This window comes from Pygocentrus nattereri, chromosome 1 (assembly GCF_015220715.1).
Source record: "Pygocentrus nattereri isolate fPygNat1 chromosome 1, fPygNat1.pri, whole genome shotgun sequence".
In the NCBI taxonomy this organism is placed as follows: Eukaryota; Metazoa; Chordata; class Actinopteri; order Characiformes; family Serrasalmidae; genus Pygocentrus; species Pygocentrus nattereri.
Genome location: NC_051211.1, coordinates 33,833,750 through 33,854,373, shown reverse-complemented (window position 1 = coordinate 33,854,373; position 20,624 = coordinate 33,833,750). Strand labels below are relative to the sequence as shown.

The 20,624-nt window shown below is 41.6% G+C and overlaps 1 pseudogene; it reads left to right on the top strand.

Moving 5' to 3' along the window:
* The window catches only part of LOC119263257, an 86,320-nt pseudogene extending 75,823 nt beyond the window's left edge, over positions 1-10,497 (top strand).
* Positions 10,498-20,624: the final 10,127 nt, after the last annotated feature.

The following is a 20,624-nucleotide window of genomic DNA, read 5'->3' as shown; positions in this document are numbered from 1 at the left end:
AATTAGTTTGCTTCAGATGGTCTCAAGCATGTGTGGCGGCAATCAGGTGAGGTGTACAAAGATAAGTGTGTCATGCCTACAGTCAAGCATGGTAGTGGAATGTCATGGTCTGGGGATGCATGAGTGCAGCAGGTGTTGGGGAGTTACATTTCATTGAGGGACACATGAACTCCAATATGTACTGTGAAATACTGAAGCAGAGCATGATCCCCTCCCTCCGGAAACTGCGTCGCAGGGCAGTGTTTCAGCAAGATAATGACCCCAAACACACCTCTAAGATGACCACTGCTTTATTGAAGAGGCTGAGGGTAAAGGTGATGGACTGGCCAAGCATGTCTCCAGACCTAAACCCAATAGAACATCTTTGGGGCATCTCAAACGGAAGGTGGAAGTCTCGAATATCTACCAGCTCCGTGATGTCGTCATGGAGGAGTGGAAAAGCATTCCAGTGGCAACCTGTGAAGCTCTGGTAAACTCCATGCAGGAGAGTTAAGGCAGTTCTGGAAAATAATGGTGGCCACACAAAATAATGATACTTCAGGAACTGTCTCTTAGGGGTGTACTTACTTTTGTTGCTGGTGGTTTAGACATTAATGGCTGTATTTTGAGTTATTTTGAGGGAAAAATAAATTTACACTGTTATATAAGCTGCACACAGACTACTTTTCATTGTGTCAAAGTGTCATTTTGTCGGTGTTGTCCCATGAAAGATATACTTAAATATCTGCAGAAATATGAGGGGTGTACTCACTTTTGTGATACACTGTATTTTGTTTGATATATTGCTGTGACAAGCTAGATTTTGCTATCTGCAAAGTTGAAGACAACATAAGTTGTTTAAGTCCATGTATGTAAATGTAATGAGGCTGAATTAAAAGTAATTTTGGGCTATTTCTCTTGCAGTAATCCTCATAAAATGTTCACATAATGGAAAGATTTCAAACAATTTACAAAGACAGTCATAACAGCAAAGAAAGACAGACGGATAGATAAATAGGTAGACTGATTAATGTATAGATATTTAGATGTCTGGTATACAGACAGCTAGATAAACACATATGCATAGTCACAGACAAACGGGTATAGATAGACAGAGAGACAGTGAGAAAGACAGGCAAACAGACAGATCAGTAGACTGAGATAATATAGAGACAGCTACATTATGTTTCCAAAAGTATTCGCTCGCCTGCCTTCACATGCATATGAACTTGAGTGACATCCCATTCTTAATCCATAAGGTTTAATGTGATCATGTCCCACGCTTTGCAGCTATAACAGCTTCAACTATTCTGAGAAGGCTTTCCACAAGGTTTAGGAGTGTGTTTATGGGAATTTTTTACTTTTCTACCAGAAGTGCATTTGTGAGGTCAGACATTGATGTTGGACGACAACATCATTGTCTGGCTCACAGTCTCTGCTCTAATTCATCCCAAAGGTGTTCTGTCGGGTTGAGGTCAGGACTCTTTGCAGGCCAGTAAAGTTCTTCCACACCAAACTCACTCATCCATGTCTTTACAGACTTTGAAACAGCTTCCTGTTGGAACAGGAAGGGGCCATCCCCAAACTGTTCCCACAAAGTTGGGAGCATGAAATTGTCCAAAATCTCTTGCTCTGCTGAAGCATTAAGAGTTCCTTTCACTGGAACTAAGGGGCCAAGCCCAACTCCTGAAAGACAACTTCACGCCATAATCACCCCTTCCACCAAACTTTACACTTGGCACAATGCAGTCAGATAAGTATTGTTCTCTAGGCAATCACCAAGCTCATCCATCGGATTGCCAGATGGAGAATCATGATTTGTCACTCCAGAGAACTCGTCTCCACTGCTCTAGAGTCCATTGGCAGCGCTTTACACCACTGCATTCGACACTTTGCATTGCGCTTGGTGATGTAAGGCTTGGATGCAGCTGCTCAGCCATGGAAACTCATTCCATGAAGCTCTCTATGCTGTTCTCGAGCTAATCTGAAGGCCAGATGAAGTTTGGAGGTCTGTCGCGACTGACTTTGCAGAAAGTTGGTGACCTCTGCGTATTATGTGCCTCAGCATCTGCTGACCCCGCTCTGTCATTTTATGTGGCCTACCACTTTGTGGCTGAGTTGCTGTCATTCCCAGTCACTTCACTCTATTATAATACCACTGACAGTTGCCTGTGGAATATTTAGTAGTGAGGAAATTTCATAACTGGGCATGTTGCACAGGTGGCATCCTATCATGGTACCACGCACAAATGTTTGTAGAAGCAGTCTTCATGCCTAGGTGCTTGGTTACATACACTTGTGGCCATGGAAGTGATTGGAATACTTGAATTCAATGATTTGGATGGGTGAGTGAATACTTTTGGCAGTATTGTGTATATAAATATAGATACATATAAATTAACAGGCAAAGATAGACAAAGAAAAACTATTTTGATGGACAGACAGGCATAGATAGATAGATAGATAGATAGATAGATAGATAGATAGATAGATAGATAGATAGATAGATAGATAGATAGAATAAAGGTTTATTCATCCATACATTCTGTTCTGTACATTTTTCTTTATGTATGTGATGTCCAACTTTTATTATGTATTTAGGTCATAGAAATAAATGAAGAGCTCAAATGAGTGATTTGTGATGCATTTGCTCTGATGTGATGCAGACACACTCAATTTCTTGAGCTTTGCACCGATATTAAAATCAAATTAGCCAAAGAGACAGAAAATGCTTCACCTTTTGTGAAATGTATTCACCTTTTGCATATGCATGGAGTTTGGTGGGGCCTAGGCCTCCTCTTACAGCAAATAGCAATAAAAATGTTATGAAATGTAATTTGGCTTGCTTTCTTATAATACAGGATGAAACCAAAGGTACTGAGTTATTGCACCCTTGTGCCTTTTTACCACCATTGTTTAGCAGATACTATCACATGGCAGTGTTTAAATGGCTGCATTAATTGTGAAACCTCCTGTAGCCATTTAACACCAGTTCTGCAATTAGGCAAAGAACATCATTTTTTCAGCACCAGCATATAAACACAGTATTACTCTCCTCTGTTGTTTCTTTAGTCTGTAGGAACCCAGCTGAGCTGTGCTAGTTAATAGCACACACTAGCTAAAGCCACAGAAATGGATTTCCAAACTTACCTTATACACATTCACGTTCAGTGTACCATCTGGGCCCATACTCTCTATATGAGGCAAGTATGGCATACTTGTGTGTTAATTAATGTGTCACAGGGCTCGACAGGACAGGATGTGTATCTAACCCCCTCAACACCTGCGGCAGCCCCCCTACATACATACATGCAGCTACTCCATCCTAATTATTACCCCCAGAGCGCCACACTGAAATCCTTCCCCACCTGGTGTGTGCCGGTGAAATGCCTCCCCCCTACTGGGTACACAGACACACACACACCTTACATGTGACACAGCACTGAGTAATAGAGGTTTCTCCGGCATAATTACATCTCCTCACTTTCAGCCATGTAGTACTTATTAAGACATGATGGAATTGAAAGCTAAAAGAAAAAAAACAGACATGTGGAGGCTGGAGTTTTTTTTTTCCTCATTCCATTAAAAGTGTTGAGAACATTTCAGACCTCCGATCACCCACGCAGAAATCAGTCGCTTCATTCAGGGCAAACCAGAACAGGCAGAACAGAGAGTAGGACATTGTGTATGATGACTGACCTCAACAAGCTCCACCCACAAACACATTGTTTCTTAGCAACTGCTGATAGGTGGAAAAAGCTTAAAGAACATTCCATTCAAAATCTCCTTCAGCTTAAAGAGAAGCTGTGCAGAGCTCAGTTTTTGTCATGATATGTAAATTAGGAGTTTGTTATTCATTTCAAATCATATGTATTTCTTATGTGTGTAAAGGATAACAGTGTTAGGGCAAATTAAGTGTAAATTTTGTTGTTGTCATTGAGTTGTGATTTTTAAAATATAAGAATACAAACTCAAGTCAAGTCAAGAGACTTTTATTTTCATTCCATCTATGTAAAAGTACAATTTCACTCCACTGTGTACTTTTACATTCCTCCAGGAACAACACGGTGCAACAAGGAACAAAAAGTACAAAGTGCAAAATGTGCAGACATAGTGTGCAAACAAAAAAATTAAGCGAGAAACAATAAATATGATAAATTAAACAGACATTAGACACAGTAATCAGTCAGGACAGTGCAGCACACATTTCTGGACATGAGGTAGTGGAATAAGGTGCAAAGATTTTAAACATGCTGTGATCTGTCAGTTTACGCAGTCAGAAAACAAACTCCACTCTTAAACAAGCAAACGTCTATACTGATATACAATTCGGAAAATTTACCAGTAACAACTCTAAAATCAGCACCCCCAAAACCCCTACTTCCCACAACCCTGCTGGAAACTCAACAATTTTAGAGAATCTAGATATTATATTTTGAAAAATACAGGAGATTACAAACTTTCAAGGTGTATTTGGCATAAGAATGGCAAAGACTGACCAAACTTTTAGGCGTGAGGTGAATTTGTGTCTTTGCCTGTTATTCTTAATTGGGACCGAGGTAAGCAACCAGTAAAGACTCTGAAATGGTCACGATCCTAGCAGTGGCATTTTGAACATACTGTAACTTAGTGAGCGTTTTGACAGGGAGGCCAGAAAAGAGAACACAGTAGTCCAGTCGTGATGTCACTAATGCATGCACAATCGTGTCTACATTGGCTTGACTGAGAAATGATCGGAGACGAGAAAAATTGCGGAGACGGAAAAATGCTGTCTTAACAACAGAATTGATGTGGATGTCAAAAGAGAGATAACTCCGAGGTTGCGGACATGGGGAAAAGGTGTTACTAGAATTCCATCGATATTAATGCCAAGGACAGATGAGCTAGATATCAGTCACTTAGAGCCAATTAAAAGCAACTCAGTTTTGCTAGCATTCAGTTTTAAGAAATTAAAACTCATCCTTGACTTTATGTCATGGATACAGTCAGATACAGCAGGTAGTGGTCTGAAAAGGGCTAATGCTACCATAGATCTGAGTGTCATCTGCATAACAATGAAAAGGTGTATTATTTAACCCAAGTGACAACATGTAAACAGGGAATAGCAATGGACCTAAAACTGAGCCCTGTGGAACACCCTTAGTCACAGATACCTTGAAGATTTATTATTCTAAATAGTTACATACTGACGTCTGTCAGATATGAGGAAAACCAGGAGAGTAATAGATCATCAGATATGGTATCGAAGGCAGAGCTAAGATCAAGAAGTATCAACATACTAAGAGCTCCTGAATCAGCTACACATAAAAGATCATTGGTAACTCTAAGAAGTGCGGTCTCTGTACTATGCAAGGGATGGAAACTGGATTGAAAAGGCTCATATAAATGATTTGTTTCCAGGTGGGACTGCAACTATCTAGCAACTACTCTTTCCAAGAGTTTAGCAGTGAATGGGAGATTAGAAATTGGTTGGTAATTATTTAAGTCATGAGAGTCTAGATTTGGCTTTTTTTAGAACATGGGTAACAACAGCAGTTTTGAGATCAGAAGGGACACAACAGGTTGCAAGATATCTATGAATGAAAGCTTAGTGATGTGTAATCCAGCGACAGCACAAAATCAAAACCAACACACAGACCGGATAGGGATCAGCTCCCAATAGCGCTCTGCGTTCTCTCAGTGGAAGCAAAAGTGCGGTGTTGTACACCTCAGAGATGTCTGACCTTCCCCTTCTTAATTTTGGCACCTGGAAAACTACAAAACTCTGTAAGACAGGGGTGACACATAGATAAGTTTACAGCCTATGTCGTAGTCTTTCATAAACAACATTGGCAGGTATCAAATTTTCATTGTTTTCTCATTAAGTATGACTGTGAAACTGTCTGGCATCCCTTTTTATCTCTTTAAGCTTTTGCCAAAGAGTAAAAGCCAGTCCAAGGTTTACTCTTGTCCAGGTTGTCACTCACTCCTTTTCTCTTCCTCACCTCCTCTGACAATATCTTTTTGGTCTTATAGCAGCTTCCGCAATGACGTCCATGCTGGGAATGCAGAGCTACTTCTTATTGCTAGTCCCATAGTTGTTGGGGTGTGACATGGTGCCATAAAGCGTTATGCAGTTTTCACAAGAAGCTCCTCCAAAGTTACATAGCGCTGTAGTAGGCGTTCCAGCCCAAGACGATATTTCTCCTTCAATTGGTCAGTGCATCATTAAAATGACTTTGAAGCTGTTATTGCAATGTAAAATTGTTACATACAGTTGCTTTTTAAGCCAAAATAAATAAATAAACCACCTTGTTTGTCTTGAATTTCAGTTTGGCCAGGGATTTTCATTTTGGTGCATCACTGCCATTAATGTACACACTTAGACAAACAAAACTGTGTGCAACAGTTCCTCGTAATGTTGAATGAGTTTTTTGCTAGCATTGAGTGTAGTAACTGTAAATTAGGTTTGAAAGAATGAATTTGTGGGCGGAGCACAGCTTGCTCAGCTCAAAGGGATCCAATACGATCGCTTGGCAGAAACAAAACTAGTCAGCTTTCAACCTTTCCCTGAGATCAAATCTATATGTCTAAGTGGCTGTGCAGGGGGGTGGTCGCGAGCCAAATGGAGAAAAAGAAAAAGCTCGGAGTGACTTTTTTTTTTCTTTCTTTCTTTCCTTTCTTTCTTTTTTTGTGTGGGGATATTGAATCTCTGAGAGCCTTGAATTCACGCTGAGTTAAAACTGCACCACGGAACATGGAGCAGAAAATGTCAGAATGTCACACGCTATCGACGAGACACGCACACACACACTCTCACGAGGCAGACAGTGTGTTAGTGTTCTCATGCGTGTTATATTTTATCACAAGAGCGATGTGTTAGGGTTGACTCGGGGGCCGATAAGGTGAAAAGTTGGATTGCTGGCGCGGATGTGGAAAGGCCATTAAATTAATTTGTTGGTTGAAGCGCAGCATCTCGCGCGCCCGGCCGCTGAAGAAAACCAGACGCATCTGAGAGCTTCGCCGGAGAGCACTCAAATGCAGAGATAATGCTTTTCACCCTGCGCCACACAAACACACACACACATACACATGCATCCTTCAGAGGAAAAATACTGTGCCGCTGCCAGATAACAGCAGCATCTGAAGCTGTTCGCTGCGGTGTGGCACCTGCATCTGCTGTTTATTACTTGTACTTGAAATAGATGAAGTACAGGAGAAAAAAAAGTTATCGTATCACATTGATGAGAGTTTTCACTGGATGGTGAAGCGCATATAAACACACCTGCTGCTTCTTCTTAGTGTCTAACTGCTGTTTTATGCTGATAAAGAGTCAGCTTTCTGAACAGATTCATGAACATGGCTTAAGAAATAACATTCGCTTCAATGTGCTCTTTCTTAACTTCATTTCTTGAACAGTTTCTACATTCCTGACTCACTAATGGTGGTTTTCTACTATGCAGCATGATGCACTCGAAAAACTGGTGGGTAATTTTTGCTACTCAGATTCTGGTTTGAGCCTGTTGGGTCATTTTGTTGGGTTGACTCCACAGTGCTGGGTAGTTTTTATGTAATTTTTAGGGAGCCAAGCTGCTGGGTAGTAACAGTGTCACAATAATAACTCAGCTAAAGAGTTCATTTTCAAATTATTTAGCACCGGTTAGATCTGGTTCCATTAATCCTAAAAGGTATTTTCTCAGTTTTTCACAATTTATTTAAATTCACCTTTTAATTCACTTGTATACCTTTAATGGCATTTCACTCAAAATGTCCCCATAACAAAGGCCACATGTGCTTGATCACAGCTGTTAGTCAACCTTAAATATGTCACTGCACCATATCCAGATTCACTTGTGTCACAGAAGTGATGCAACTGTGCACCTTTGATGTTTCCAAAGTTCTTTGGCTTGAAACAGCAAGTAATATTGAAGTCTCCAAGACTCTGAAATCCATTCAGCCACCGTTTCCATGCTTGGGAATATGTGTGTAGAATTTGTGGCTGAATGGACTACAGCAACCTCGGTTCGTCAAAAGACCAATGCTTATTTTGATTTAGATTTAACGCCTTTCACTTGAGACTCTTAATTTGACACTTGCCACATGATACACCACCAGTTAAGAGGGCATCTTCCTGGCACACGTAGAACCTCATAGCTTAGACATGGAAGACGCAGGGAACAAACAGTTTTTTATCGCTTATGTTTAGCGCTTAACCTTCTACATACTCACCTTCATTTGTCATTTTGGAAACTTTGTACATTTGGAATCTGCATTTTAGAAGCCCATATTTTTGGTTACTTTGAACCTTTAAGCAATTTTGATTAAACCACTGCCTGTTCGCCTGCCTGCCTGTTTTCCTGCCTGTTTTCCTGCCTATTGCTTTACTTGCCTGTCTGCCTGTTTTCCTGCCTACTCCTTTTCTTGCTTGCCTGCCTGTCTGCCTGCCTACTTGCCTGCTCACCTCTCACCCGCCACCATTGAGCACAGGTATGACTCCCTGCCACAGTGCATATAACGAACAAGCGCATAACAACTGAAGCAGTGTCTAAATTGGATTCAATTTTTGGTCAACACATAAGTAAAAGACTGTTGTCCTTTGGCATGCTATGAAATAACTGTGGTTTGGAACTGGGATTGTTTGAATGAAACTGGAGCTTTGATTTGAATCTGAATTGTTTGGACCTGTGCTGCAAACTACTTTTAACCACCTGCATTTGGATTTGTTGAATATTTGCTGAATAATGAGGAAACACTTTACTTGAATTCACTATTGGAATGTATTATTTGTGTTGCTGTGTTGCCATGTGCTTGTCTTCTGATTGAATTCTGTCTTTCTGTTGGTAAAGGTAGGCTCGGAGTTAAGATTTTCTCTTGCTTAGACTGTTAGTTACAAGGCTGTCTTGTTGTACCTAGTGCTTAATTGCAATTACTAGTTTCAGGTGAGGTTTCGGATTAGTGAAAGGTGTGAACTGTAGGGGCCAGACTATCAGTCACAAGGCTGATAAATTGAGGAGGTGTCTGAAGCAGCTCTAATTCATCAACTGAGATACGTCTCCCTAACTTGGCTAAGTATCGCTTTACTATCTTTCATTACCTTTTATGTCCTAATTATTGCTTCCGTCATATGCTTTACAATACCTGTTTACTCATCCCACAAATCATGTAGAACTATTCATCACAGGACCCGTAATTTCAGTAACCTCATCTATCCCCCACGTTTGTCAGACTCTCTGACCAGGGTTGCAGGTGCGCTCTGGAATTGCCAATCAGCTGTGCAGAAGACAGACTTCATTTCAGCCCTCGCATCCTTCCATTCGCTGCACTTCCTGGCATTGACAGAGACCTGGATCACCCCCATGAACTCAGCAACTCCAGCAGCACTGTCCTCTGCCTTTCACTTCTCCCATTCCCCACGGCAGTCTGGCAGGGGTGGTGGCACAGGTTTGCTCTTGTCTCGAAAATGGCGTTTCACTCCACTTGCTTTTTCTCATCTTTCAATTTCCTCCTTTGAGTACCTTGCTGTCACTGTATCTTTCCCCACTAAACTTCACATCATTGTTCTTTATCATCCTCCCTCTCCTCTAGGCTACTTCATCGATGAGTTAGATACTCTACTGAGTCTTTTCTCCATTGACGAATCCCCACTCATACTCTTGGGAGACTTCAACCTGCCATCAGACAAGCTGCAGTCATCCTGCCTCTTACCACTACCATCATCCTTCAACCTCATTCTCAACGAGACTCCTCCGACGAGCAGGCAACGCTTTGGACCTGATAGTCACCAGACCTATCTCTGCGCTGGATGTGACCATAACTCCCATGCATCACTCTGATCACCATTTCCTATCTTTCTCACTTTCCCTCCCTGTTAATCCTGTCCATTACACCCCTTTGTACTCCTCTTCTCGGCACAGCTGGCACTCCACTCCTTCCTCATCTTTCACCTCAACCATCCTGAACACCCTTCCCCATCCTGACTCATTTTCCTCTCTCTCACTGAACAAGGCCACGGATGCTTTCCTTTCTAAACTCTCATCCGCAATTAACCTCCTGTGTCCTCTCTCCTCCAGGCCAGCAAGATCTTCCCCACCTGCCCCCTGGCTGACAGCTGTCCTGCGCAGCAACCGACAAGATCTAAGGAAGGCTGAGAGAAGGTGAAGGAAATCCCAGCTTGACTCAGATCTTCACTCATATCAATCTCTCCTTTCCAAGTTCTCACTTGAAGTTACTGCTGCAAAGTCATCATTTTACAAAGGGAAACTGGAAGCATCAGCATGTGATCCACGCAAGCTCTTCAACATTTTCTCCTCTCTTCTCAACCCTGCTCCTCCCCCTGCACCCTGTTCTCTCACCCCTGAGGATTTTGTCACCTTCTTTGAGGAGAAGGTTGATAGAATCCACCAGTCTTTTCCCTCTGTCCCCACACCTTCCACTAGACCGCATCATCTCATTCTCGATCCCTTAAACTGTTTTTCTTCTCTTTCCACAGATGCTGTCCTTCAACTGATCAAATCCAGTAACCCAACCACATGCCCACTGGATCCAATCCCATCTGCTTTGTTTGTCAATCTCTGAGGACCTATTGCCCTTCATCACGTTTCTCATCAACGAGTCTTTGGCGTCGGGTGAAGTTCCAGCAACTTTCAAGATGGCAAGAGTACTCCCCATCTTGAAGAAACCCATGCTTGACAGCTCTGATGTCAACAACAACAGACCGGTATCACTTCTTTCTTTCCTTTCAAAAGTTCTTGAACGTGCAATCTATAATCAACCAGTCTGGCTTCAAACCAGCACACTCTACAGAAACTGCCCTCACCACAATGACTGAGAACCTCCAATCTGCAAGATTGGCCAAATTGTCTTCTGTCCTGATCCTTCTTGATCTCTCAGCAGCTTTTGACACAGTCAACCATACGATCCTTCTTGACATCCTCACCAACCTCGGAATCACTTGTTATGCATGGAAGTGGTTCAAGTCCTATCTGGAGGATCGCTCTTATCAGGTAACATGGAGAGGGTTCACACCCTCTCCATGCAGGCTCTCCACTGGCATCCCCCAAGGCTCGGTCCTGGGTCCTTTTCTCTTTCTCTTTTCTCATGGCTTCTCTTACCACTGTTATGCTGATGACACTCAACTAATGTTTTCTTTCTCTCCCTCTGACACACAGGTTTCCAGTCGCATCTCAGCATGCCTGTCTGACATCTCTACATGGATGGCAGCCCACCACCTGAAGCTCAATCCCAGCATATTCATCCCTGCGACTGCAGGTCATCATGATCTTGCCATCCCATTCGAGAACTCCCTGATTGTTCCATCTGTAGAGGCAAGAGGTCTTGGTGTGAGCCAGGATGGCCAGTTATCGTTCTCGACTCACATCGCGAACCTGACTCGGTCATGCAGGTATCTACTGTACAACATCCAGAGGATCCGACCCTTCCTCACCCGAGAGGCCACCCAGGTGCTAGTGCAGTCTCTGGTCATCTCAAGGCTTGACTACTGCAACTCACTCTTGGCTGGTCTTCCCATGCAGACCATCAAGCCTCTGCAACTCATCCAGGATGCGGCAGCACAACTCGTCTTCAATCTACCCTTCAGCCACATCACCCCATTGCTGCGCTCCCTTCACTGGCTTCCTGTAGCTGCGCGCATTAGATTTAAAACCCTAATGCTTGCCTGCAACGCCAAAAACGGACCAGCCCCTACCTACTTGATGGCAATGGTGAAATCTCGAACTATACCATGAGCCCTTCGAGCTTCAAGTACAGCTCGGCTTGACCCGCCATCCTTCAAGGTGCACGGAAGACAAGCGTCGAGAATGTTCTCTGTACTGGCACCCAGGTGGTGGAATGAACTCCCACTGGCTATCCGTACAGCAGAGTCTCTTGCTGTCTTCAAACGTAGACTGAAGACTCATCTCTTTACACAGCACTTAAATATGCATTGAGCTTACAAGCTGCACTTATTTTATTGTACTGCACTCTGTATTGTAGTTTATTGTATTGTATCTTATTGTTATTGCATTGAATGGCACAGAGTTCTGCATTCAACTCTTTCTTTTTCTCTTGGTATCTGCAGTGACATTTGTTTCTAGCAGTATCTGAGCTCAGGACTGTCTTTTTCTCTAAGCTATTGGTAACTAGCAAAGATACTTTCTCTAGATTGACAAAGCACTTCTTGTAAGTCGCTCTGGATAAGAGCGTCTGCTAAATGCTGTAAATGTAAATGTATTTATTCAATTTAAAAGGATTGCTTGCATTGGTGGAAACTGTTTGTAGGCCTATGTGTCTCAACTAAAACTGACAAACATGTCTCAATCAATGGAAAGCACTGATTCTCCCACTGAGGATGCCAATACAGTCACCATGATGGAGGGAAAACTGAGTCAACACATTGCAACCCGCAGAGGGAAATGAACTAAATGAATTAAAACGAACTTATGGACAATGGTAATATTGCTGAAGTGAACAAAGGTGTGAAAACTCTCATTGCTGCTCTGAATGAATTTGATATGAATGATGATGAATTTTTCATTGTATTTGAAGGAAGTGGAGACCTGGGAAACAAAACAAGCTGATCCACAAGCAATGATCACACCCTTTGACAGTGTTTCAAATGTATCAAAGAAATCAAATAAATCAAGAGGTTCTTCAAAATCTGGTGCATCTTCATTATCATCAGCATGCAGTGCTTTTGGAACATGTTATTAGACTGAAAAAGAATCATGCTTTGGAAATGCAAAAAGTGGAACTGCAAAATGCAACAGAACAAAGTGAACTGGAAGCTGACATAGCTGCAGCAAATGCCAAAATTCTGGTTCTTCAGAGTTATGAAAAACAACTTGCAAGCTCTCAAATCCAATTGCAGCCTCCCTCAAAACCACCTGAAGATGGCATGAATGCTACCTGGAAGCAGAGCATAGAGACCTAAAGGAAACTTCTCTGGACCCAGAACTATCAATTGAATATGCAAAAATATATGTACTTCCAAAAACTCTACTTCAAATGCCTGTAGCCCAAAAACAAACACAGTTGGACCCTGTTCAAACATCAGCAACACAGAAAACCTCTCACCGAGCAGCAGCAGCAGCTACTTCTACTCCTACAACACAACCAAAGTTCACAAATGTAAATAACAACTCTAATGAAATAGCTGATCTCATTGTTGAACAGAAAAGTGTCTGCTTCCCAGTAGGGAAATCCCTGTGTTTAATGGGGAGCCTCTGAACTTTATATCTTTCATGCAGGCATTTGTACATGGGATTGAAAACAAGACAAGTAGTTGCCAGGACTGCTTGTATTATTTAGAGTTTACACCAAATTACACTTGTGGCCAATCAAAGGAACTGGTCAGGAACTGTCTTCACATTGAGCCAGGTGAGGGGTATGCAGAGACAAAAAGACTGCTATGGTGATTAAAATAAAGCTCACTAGTGCATACATGGTGAGGGCCTTAAACTGGAGTGACATCAAGGTTGAAGATGGTTTTAAAATTGAACCATTTGCAGTGGTACACATCATAGATTCATGTGAAGAGTTGTTGTCCAAGTCTCAAAATGAGCATGTAGAATTATTGAAGACAAAGGGCATTTGTTTTGGGTGCTTGGTAAAAGGGCATGTAAGTAAAGATTACTTACAAGAAAACATCTGAGCATTCTGCACATTCAGTAGACTAATAGCAAACTCCAGAAGAAAGAACAGGGAGGTTTGGTCTCGCTGGAAAAGAAAGACCTTGGATCCACTGACGATCATTCCACACTGGCAATCATACCTGTTCAAGTGAAGTTAAGTAATTCTAACCACCCAGTCCAAACTTATGCATTCCTTGTTCTGGGCAGTTCTGCCATATTTTGCACAGAATACATGCAGAATGTGTTCTGACATTATCTTACTGAATTAATTAGGGAATTAATTTTCCCTGAAAAAGACATTGGATGGCAGCCTGGATGTTGCCAAAGCATGTATATATTGTTCAGCCTTAATGGTGCCTTCACAGATGTGCACTTCACCCATGCCTTGTGCATTAATGCACCCCTATACCATCATGAATACTGGCTTTTGAACTGTGAACTGATAACAAACTGAGTGGTCTTTAGCTTGGAGGACACAGTGTCCATGATTTTCAAAAATAACCTTAGATGTTGATTCATTGGGCCACAGGACACATTTCCACTTCTCCTCAGTCCATTTTAAATGAGCTCAGGCACAGAGAATTTGGTATTGTTTCTGGATCCTGTTTATATATGGTTTCTTTTTTGCATTTTAGTGTTTGAACTTGCATTTGTGAATGCAGTGATAAACTCTTTATACAGATAGTGGTTTTCAGAAATGTTTCTGAGCCCAGTGCAGTGATTTTCACTCCAGAATAATGCTTGTTTTTAATGCAGTGCCATCTGGAGGCCCAAAGATCACGGCCAGCAAATAATTGTTTTTGCCCTAGTCCCTTGCATACAGAGAGTTTTAATGCTACTATGTACCATAGATGATGAAAAGCAAAGGTTGTTTGCTATTTTATGTTGAGAAACATTATTCTTGCATTGCTGAATTTGATTGTACAGTCTTTCACAGAGTGATGAACCCCTCACCATCTTTACTTCTAAAAGACTCAGCCTCTCTGGGATGCTTTTTTATACCCAATCATGTTACTAACCGGTTGCCAATCAACCACCAGGTGTTTTTTTTTTTTTTTTTGCATGTCGCAACTTTACCAGTTGGCATAAAAGTGAAAATGGGCAGATATGTTTCAAAAATCAAATGTTGAAACTGAAATTAGATATGTTGTCTTTCTACTATTTTCAGTTAATTACAGGGGATAAATGATTTGCCCATCATTGCATTTTGTTATTTACATTCTGCACAGCATTACAACTTTTGAGAATTGGGTGCATATATATATATTGCATACACCTTTTTACGTCTCTGCTGTTGATTGAATAAAGATTTTCCAGTCACTTTAATTTTTCTATTTTATTGTGGTATTGTATTGTACGCTGTCTAACGGTTACACTGCCTGTCTTTTATTAACTGCATGTGTGTCTTCTGTCCCTCATATCAGCACTACTGTTGTTTTCTTTAATACACTTCCATGTCTCGTATTATAGCATGGAGATACACTGAGGGCAGAAAAAAAATAAAATAAAATAGAGAAAGTAAGAGATGAATAAGAGAAAAACTAGAGAGAAAGGAAGTGAGAGGAAAGTAATGGAGTGAGTGAGAGAGGGGAGAGATAGGCATTCCTCTACTGTGTCTGTTTCTAATGGCGTACCACAGTTACTGTTACTATGTCAGTGTCAGCTCTGCTCAGACTACACCACCAACTGCTTTATCTGACTGTATTCATGTATGAACTTTGTCAAACTGATGTGATCAAAAACGGCAATGCTTTTAATCGTCTCCATCTTTGACTCCAAATAGGTCTTTTTTTTTTCCTGCTGGAGCCTATCCCAGTGGTCATTGGGCAGCTCACAATCAGTTACTATATTTAAATAATTATCTAGTACTTTGGAGCATGTACCTGACACTTAGCTGGTTAAAATCTAGAACTTAAGGGATTTTTAAAAAGTGTTTCCAAGAGGGAATATGGTTTAAATGTGGCTAGGATTATAGACTTAAGATGGCAACTTTCAAAAATTTCAAAAATATCAAAGATGTTACAGTGCTACAGTCTCAAGAAACCTGTTGTTGGTACCAAGCTGAAATGTGCCTTCCATCACTTGGTGTAATCCTATTAACCCTCCTACTATCTTTGGGGTCAGTGTGACCCCATTCAATGTTTAACGTCTTTAAATAAATGATTGACAAAAAACATCATTCTCATGAGAACTTTGATATTTCCCAAACTGTAGGGGCAGGAAAATATGCTTGCTGTGAATATATTGATAGTTCATACAACACAGGGGTGGAGCAAACATATAAAAGGTTTGCACAGCAGCCTTCTAAGCCATTTCTCTTGGTGCTCTGTGCGCTTTCTCTTTCTGCTCTCTTTCAACTGAAAATGACTACTAAGGAAAGGTTTTCTGAGGTTTTGTCACATCTCTTTGACCATGAAAGTGACAGAGTAGAATGTGTCTGAAACACAGGATGATGTTGAGGAGGACCTTGATTATGAGAGTGAGAATGAGACCCTCAATGTTGACCCTCCTTTTGTCTCTCAACCTCCAGCAAACACACGACCCTCCAAAAATGGAAAGTTATTATAGTCCGTCTTCCCACTTGAACACCAAGGTAGACTGCTGCTAATGTCATCTAAACGGTTCTAGGTCCCATCAGATATGCTGTCAGCCATGTCCAAGACATAAAATGAGCATTTGACCTTTTCATAACACCATCAATTGAAAAGGATATACTTGAGATGACAAACTTAGGCATGTGTATGGGGACAATTGGAAAGACTTGGATGTGACCCACTGCACTGGGTTGCTTATTTTGGCAGAAATGTACAAGTCAAAAGGTGAAGCAACAGCAAGTGTTTGGGCTGCTGATACTGTAAGGGCGATATTTCCAGCCACCATGTCTCTAAACACATTCCATGTTTTCTCCTGTGTCATACGCTTTGCTGACAGAGAAACAAGGCGGGGCCGACGAGAGCATGACAAACTCACACAGCAAACTGGCCAAATATGATATCAAAATATGGGCAGCATGTGATGCACTGTCCAGCTATGCCTGGAATATGCAGGGGTACACTGGTAAATCCTCTGGGGAAGCACCTGAAAAAAATCAGGGCACGAGGGGGGTACTTGACATGGCTGAAGGACTGAATAGTCATAACTTGGAATTGGATTCCCCCCCCCCAAATTGTACACCCTGGGTGAAGAACTGCTAAAAAGAAAGGTTACCATGTTGGGGACAGTGAGGGAAAAACAAGCCAGAGCTACCCTCTGAGCTGCTTATGATGAAGAACAGGAAGGGAACATCTTCAATGTTTACCTTTACTGACCGAGCCACTGTCGTCTCCTATTGCCCCAAGAAAGGAAAAAAATGTCCTGCTGATGAGTACTTTGCACAAAGATGCTGTCCTAAGCACCAGAGAAGACAGAGAATCACAAATGGACTTGGACTACAACAAGACAAAGGGAGGGGTTGATAACTTGGACAAGGTCATAGCCACATACAGCTGCAGATGCATGACAGCCCGTTGGCCCCTTGTAATTTTCGTCAACATCATTGATGTGAGCACCTATAATGCCTTTGAAATATGGAGTGAAATAAACAAGAACTGGAACAGCGGGAAACTGAGTTGAAGGAGGATTTTCCTGAAGCAGCTGGGTAACGCGTTGGAGAAACATTATATTGAGAGAAGGCAGTGCCCTCCAACAGCTGCTGCAACTGTTATGAAGGACATCCAAACAGGGACACACACCCCAACTCCTCCACTGGTTCAAACTGCAGGCAGGAAACATGGCAGGTGCCAGGTCTGTCCCAACAGAAATGACTCAAAGACCAGCAACACCTGTGTGAAATGCAAGAAATACATCTGCAAAAAAACATGCATACACTCTCTGCACATCATGTGTACAGTAGTGCAGACAAATGCCTTTTTTAGTAGTCAACAAACAAGCATAAAGCATGTGACATAGACTTGAGTAACAACTTTAATTATAAACATTTTCTGGATGTTTAAATTCCTGGGGTCGAATTGACACCAAGGATAAAATATGTTAGTAAATTTGAATGTAACAGGAGGGTTAAACATGGTTGTCTGTTAGTTGTCATAACAGAATTGGCAGTTAGTGCTCTTTCTCAAGCATGTTGAGCTGTCCAAAGCCAGTGGCCTTTATTCATGAAAGTGCATACATTCAAATGTGATCATCAATGAAAGCATACAAATTATACCAACAGTTTTTTTTTATTCATTAATTTAATCTTTGATGTATCTGTATAAACACATATGTTGTGACCAACTGGTTTCCAAGTTTCTGTACAGAGATAACAGTTGTGTTGATGATGCAGTCAGTGCGACCCTGTACTTCATTCTACAGCATCTCGACAGCCCTGGACCTGTTTATGGACTTCAGCTCTGCTTTCAACACCATAGTGATGGAACTGCTGCAGGTCAAACTGTCCCAGCTGTCTGTGCCAGATCCCATGTGTCGCCGGCTCATGGATTTCCTGACAAACAGGAAACAGCATGTGCCGCTTGGAAAGCACATGTCAGACCCCTAGACCCTCAGTACTGAAGTTCCCAAGGTTGTATGCTCTCACTGATTCTCTTCAGTGTCTAGACCAATGATTATGTCTCCAAGGAACCAGTTGTGTTGCAAATGGCACCAGTATGCTGGGCCTCATAGCCAATGTTGATGAGTCTGAGTCCAGAAAGGAAGTCAAGCAGATGGTCTCCTGCTGCTAAACACATAAAAGACTGCTGAGATAGTGGTGATCTTTAGATGCAACCACTCCTCCATCCCTCTCTATCCCTCAGTGTCAATGGCTCTCTGGTATTTACTGTGGAGCATTCAAGCTCCTTGGAACAACCATATGCAGGGGCTTGAAGTGGGAGAGGAGCACAATTTTCAAAAGCAAAGGGAGCACAGCAGAGAATGTTCTACCTAAAACAGCTGAAGAAATTCAACCTTCTGTATAGCCTGATTGTCCAGCTGCACATTGCGTACATCATCCATAACCACCTGGTTTGGTTCCTCCACCTCACAAGAATGAGAACTCCAGTGCAAAATCAGGACAGTGGAGAGGATCATTGGATGCACTCTGCCACACTTCAGGACATTTACAACATCAGGGAGATGAAGCGCACTGACAGAATTATAGCTGACCCTTCTCAACCTGAACATCACCCTCTTCCAGCCACTCTGGTCTGGTAGAAGATTCAGGTAATTCAAAACCAGCACAGCCATACATGCTAGCAGCGGTTTCCTTCAGAGATGTAATGCTTATCAACCACAGTGAACACCTTTCACTTTCATTTTAAAGTGAAACCAGCAAACCTTCCTTACTGCATTGCAGAAACTCCTCGCTGCTGTAAAGCTTATTTATTTGTACAAAATGTTAATTTTTGTGGTGACAGTATTTCAAAAAGTCTTTTTTAGAAGAAATAAAACACTCAACAGACTCTCAGTAACAAATCAACGGCATATCAGTAATGCAACAGCAACAAATACATTCAGTCGATTTTAATTAATTGATAAATAAGCTAAATTCAGTCTTTCACTTTTTATGTCCAGGTACATATCTGTAGATGTTAACATGAGAGTTCAGTGAATATGTAACAGGTATAACACAGACCATCTCAACATCCTCAGCAAGCTGTTGGTAGACATGCTGTTGACATTGATCTGTACCTGGACTTTAACTGGATTAGGTTTTGGTTAGGGTTAGGATTAGGGCTAAACTGAGGGTTAGGATTATATTTTGGGTTGAGGTTAAGTTTAGGATTAGGTTTAGGACCAGGGTGAGGGTTAGGATTAGGTTGATTTTAAGGTTAGAGTTAGGGTTAGGGCCAGGATGAGTTTAAGGATTAGCTTTTGGCTAGAGTTTAAGGTTAGGGTTGGGCTTATGGCCAGGGTGAGGGTTAGGTATTGGGTTAAGGTTAAGATTGGGGTCAGGCTTAATATCAAAACCTAATCTTAGAGTTAGAAATAGAGCCAGGGTTAGGTTAGACTTTGGGTTGACATTAAAGGGGGTGATTTAGGCCTTGTTTGTTTTAATTTTTTTAATCCGAGTTCCACTTACAATGTTTGTGTGGATTTACATACCATAAACAGTCATTTTACCTGGCAGTTTTTCAACCTTTCCTTACTTAATCACTCAAATTAACTTCAGAGTAAATGCTAAACTGCTATAGGCTGAATGGGCTGAAGTATATACATTAAAAAAACTGTTTTTAAAGCTTGGTTTCCATATGTGGACTATATGGACTGCAAAGTGAGTGGTACATTTTGAAACTGTAAACGTGTTTGCAAACTACATCAAAAAGAAAAAGGAATATTCAGTTTTTCATGATGTGACCTTTAATGGGTTGTCCGCACATATCTGTTCTTGAAATTTATCATCACAAGACTAGTCTTTATTTAAAATAAAAGTAAATAAATAAAAACAAAAATGGAAAAAAACTCTTTAGATCTTTGAATCAGCTTCCCAACATTAAGCTAATACAACTTCCTCAGACAACTGACTCGAGACGTCACTACTCCGCCTGAATGTTTTATTTATCACTGCATTAATTTGATTCCTTCTCTTTCTGCAGTGGGTGCGAGGAGATGAGAGGGAGGGAGGGAGCAGGAGATAGAGCGAGGGATGGAGGAAGAGAAGTAAAAGAGGAAACAGGAAAGAAGAAGACAGCAGCCCTGTTCAGAGTGCGGATGATGAAAGGTTAAAAAGTCTGATAGATCCCTCTTTGTGTGAGCGTGTGTGTGTTCCAGTGCTAATAACACCATGCTCTTTTGAAGAAGCACAAAAGCGTTCATTCATCCCTACAAGCTATCAGTGCAGAGCAGGTCTGCCCATGTCAGCCATTAAACAGAGAGAGAGAGAGAGAGAGAGAGAGAGAGAGAGAGAGAGAGAGAGAGAGAGAGAGAGAGAGAGAGAGAGAGAGAGAGAGAGAGAGAGAGAGAGAGAGAGAGAGAGAGAGAGAGAGAGAGAGAGAGAGAGAGAGAGAGAGAGAGAAGAGCAGGAGGAAAAGAGGGAGGGAGAGAGAGAGAGACAGAAGAGTGGGA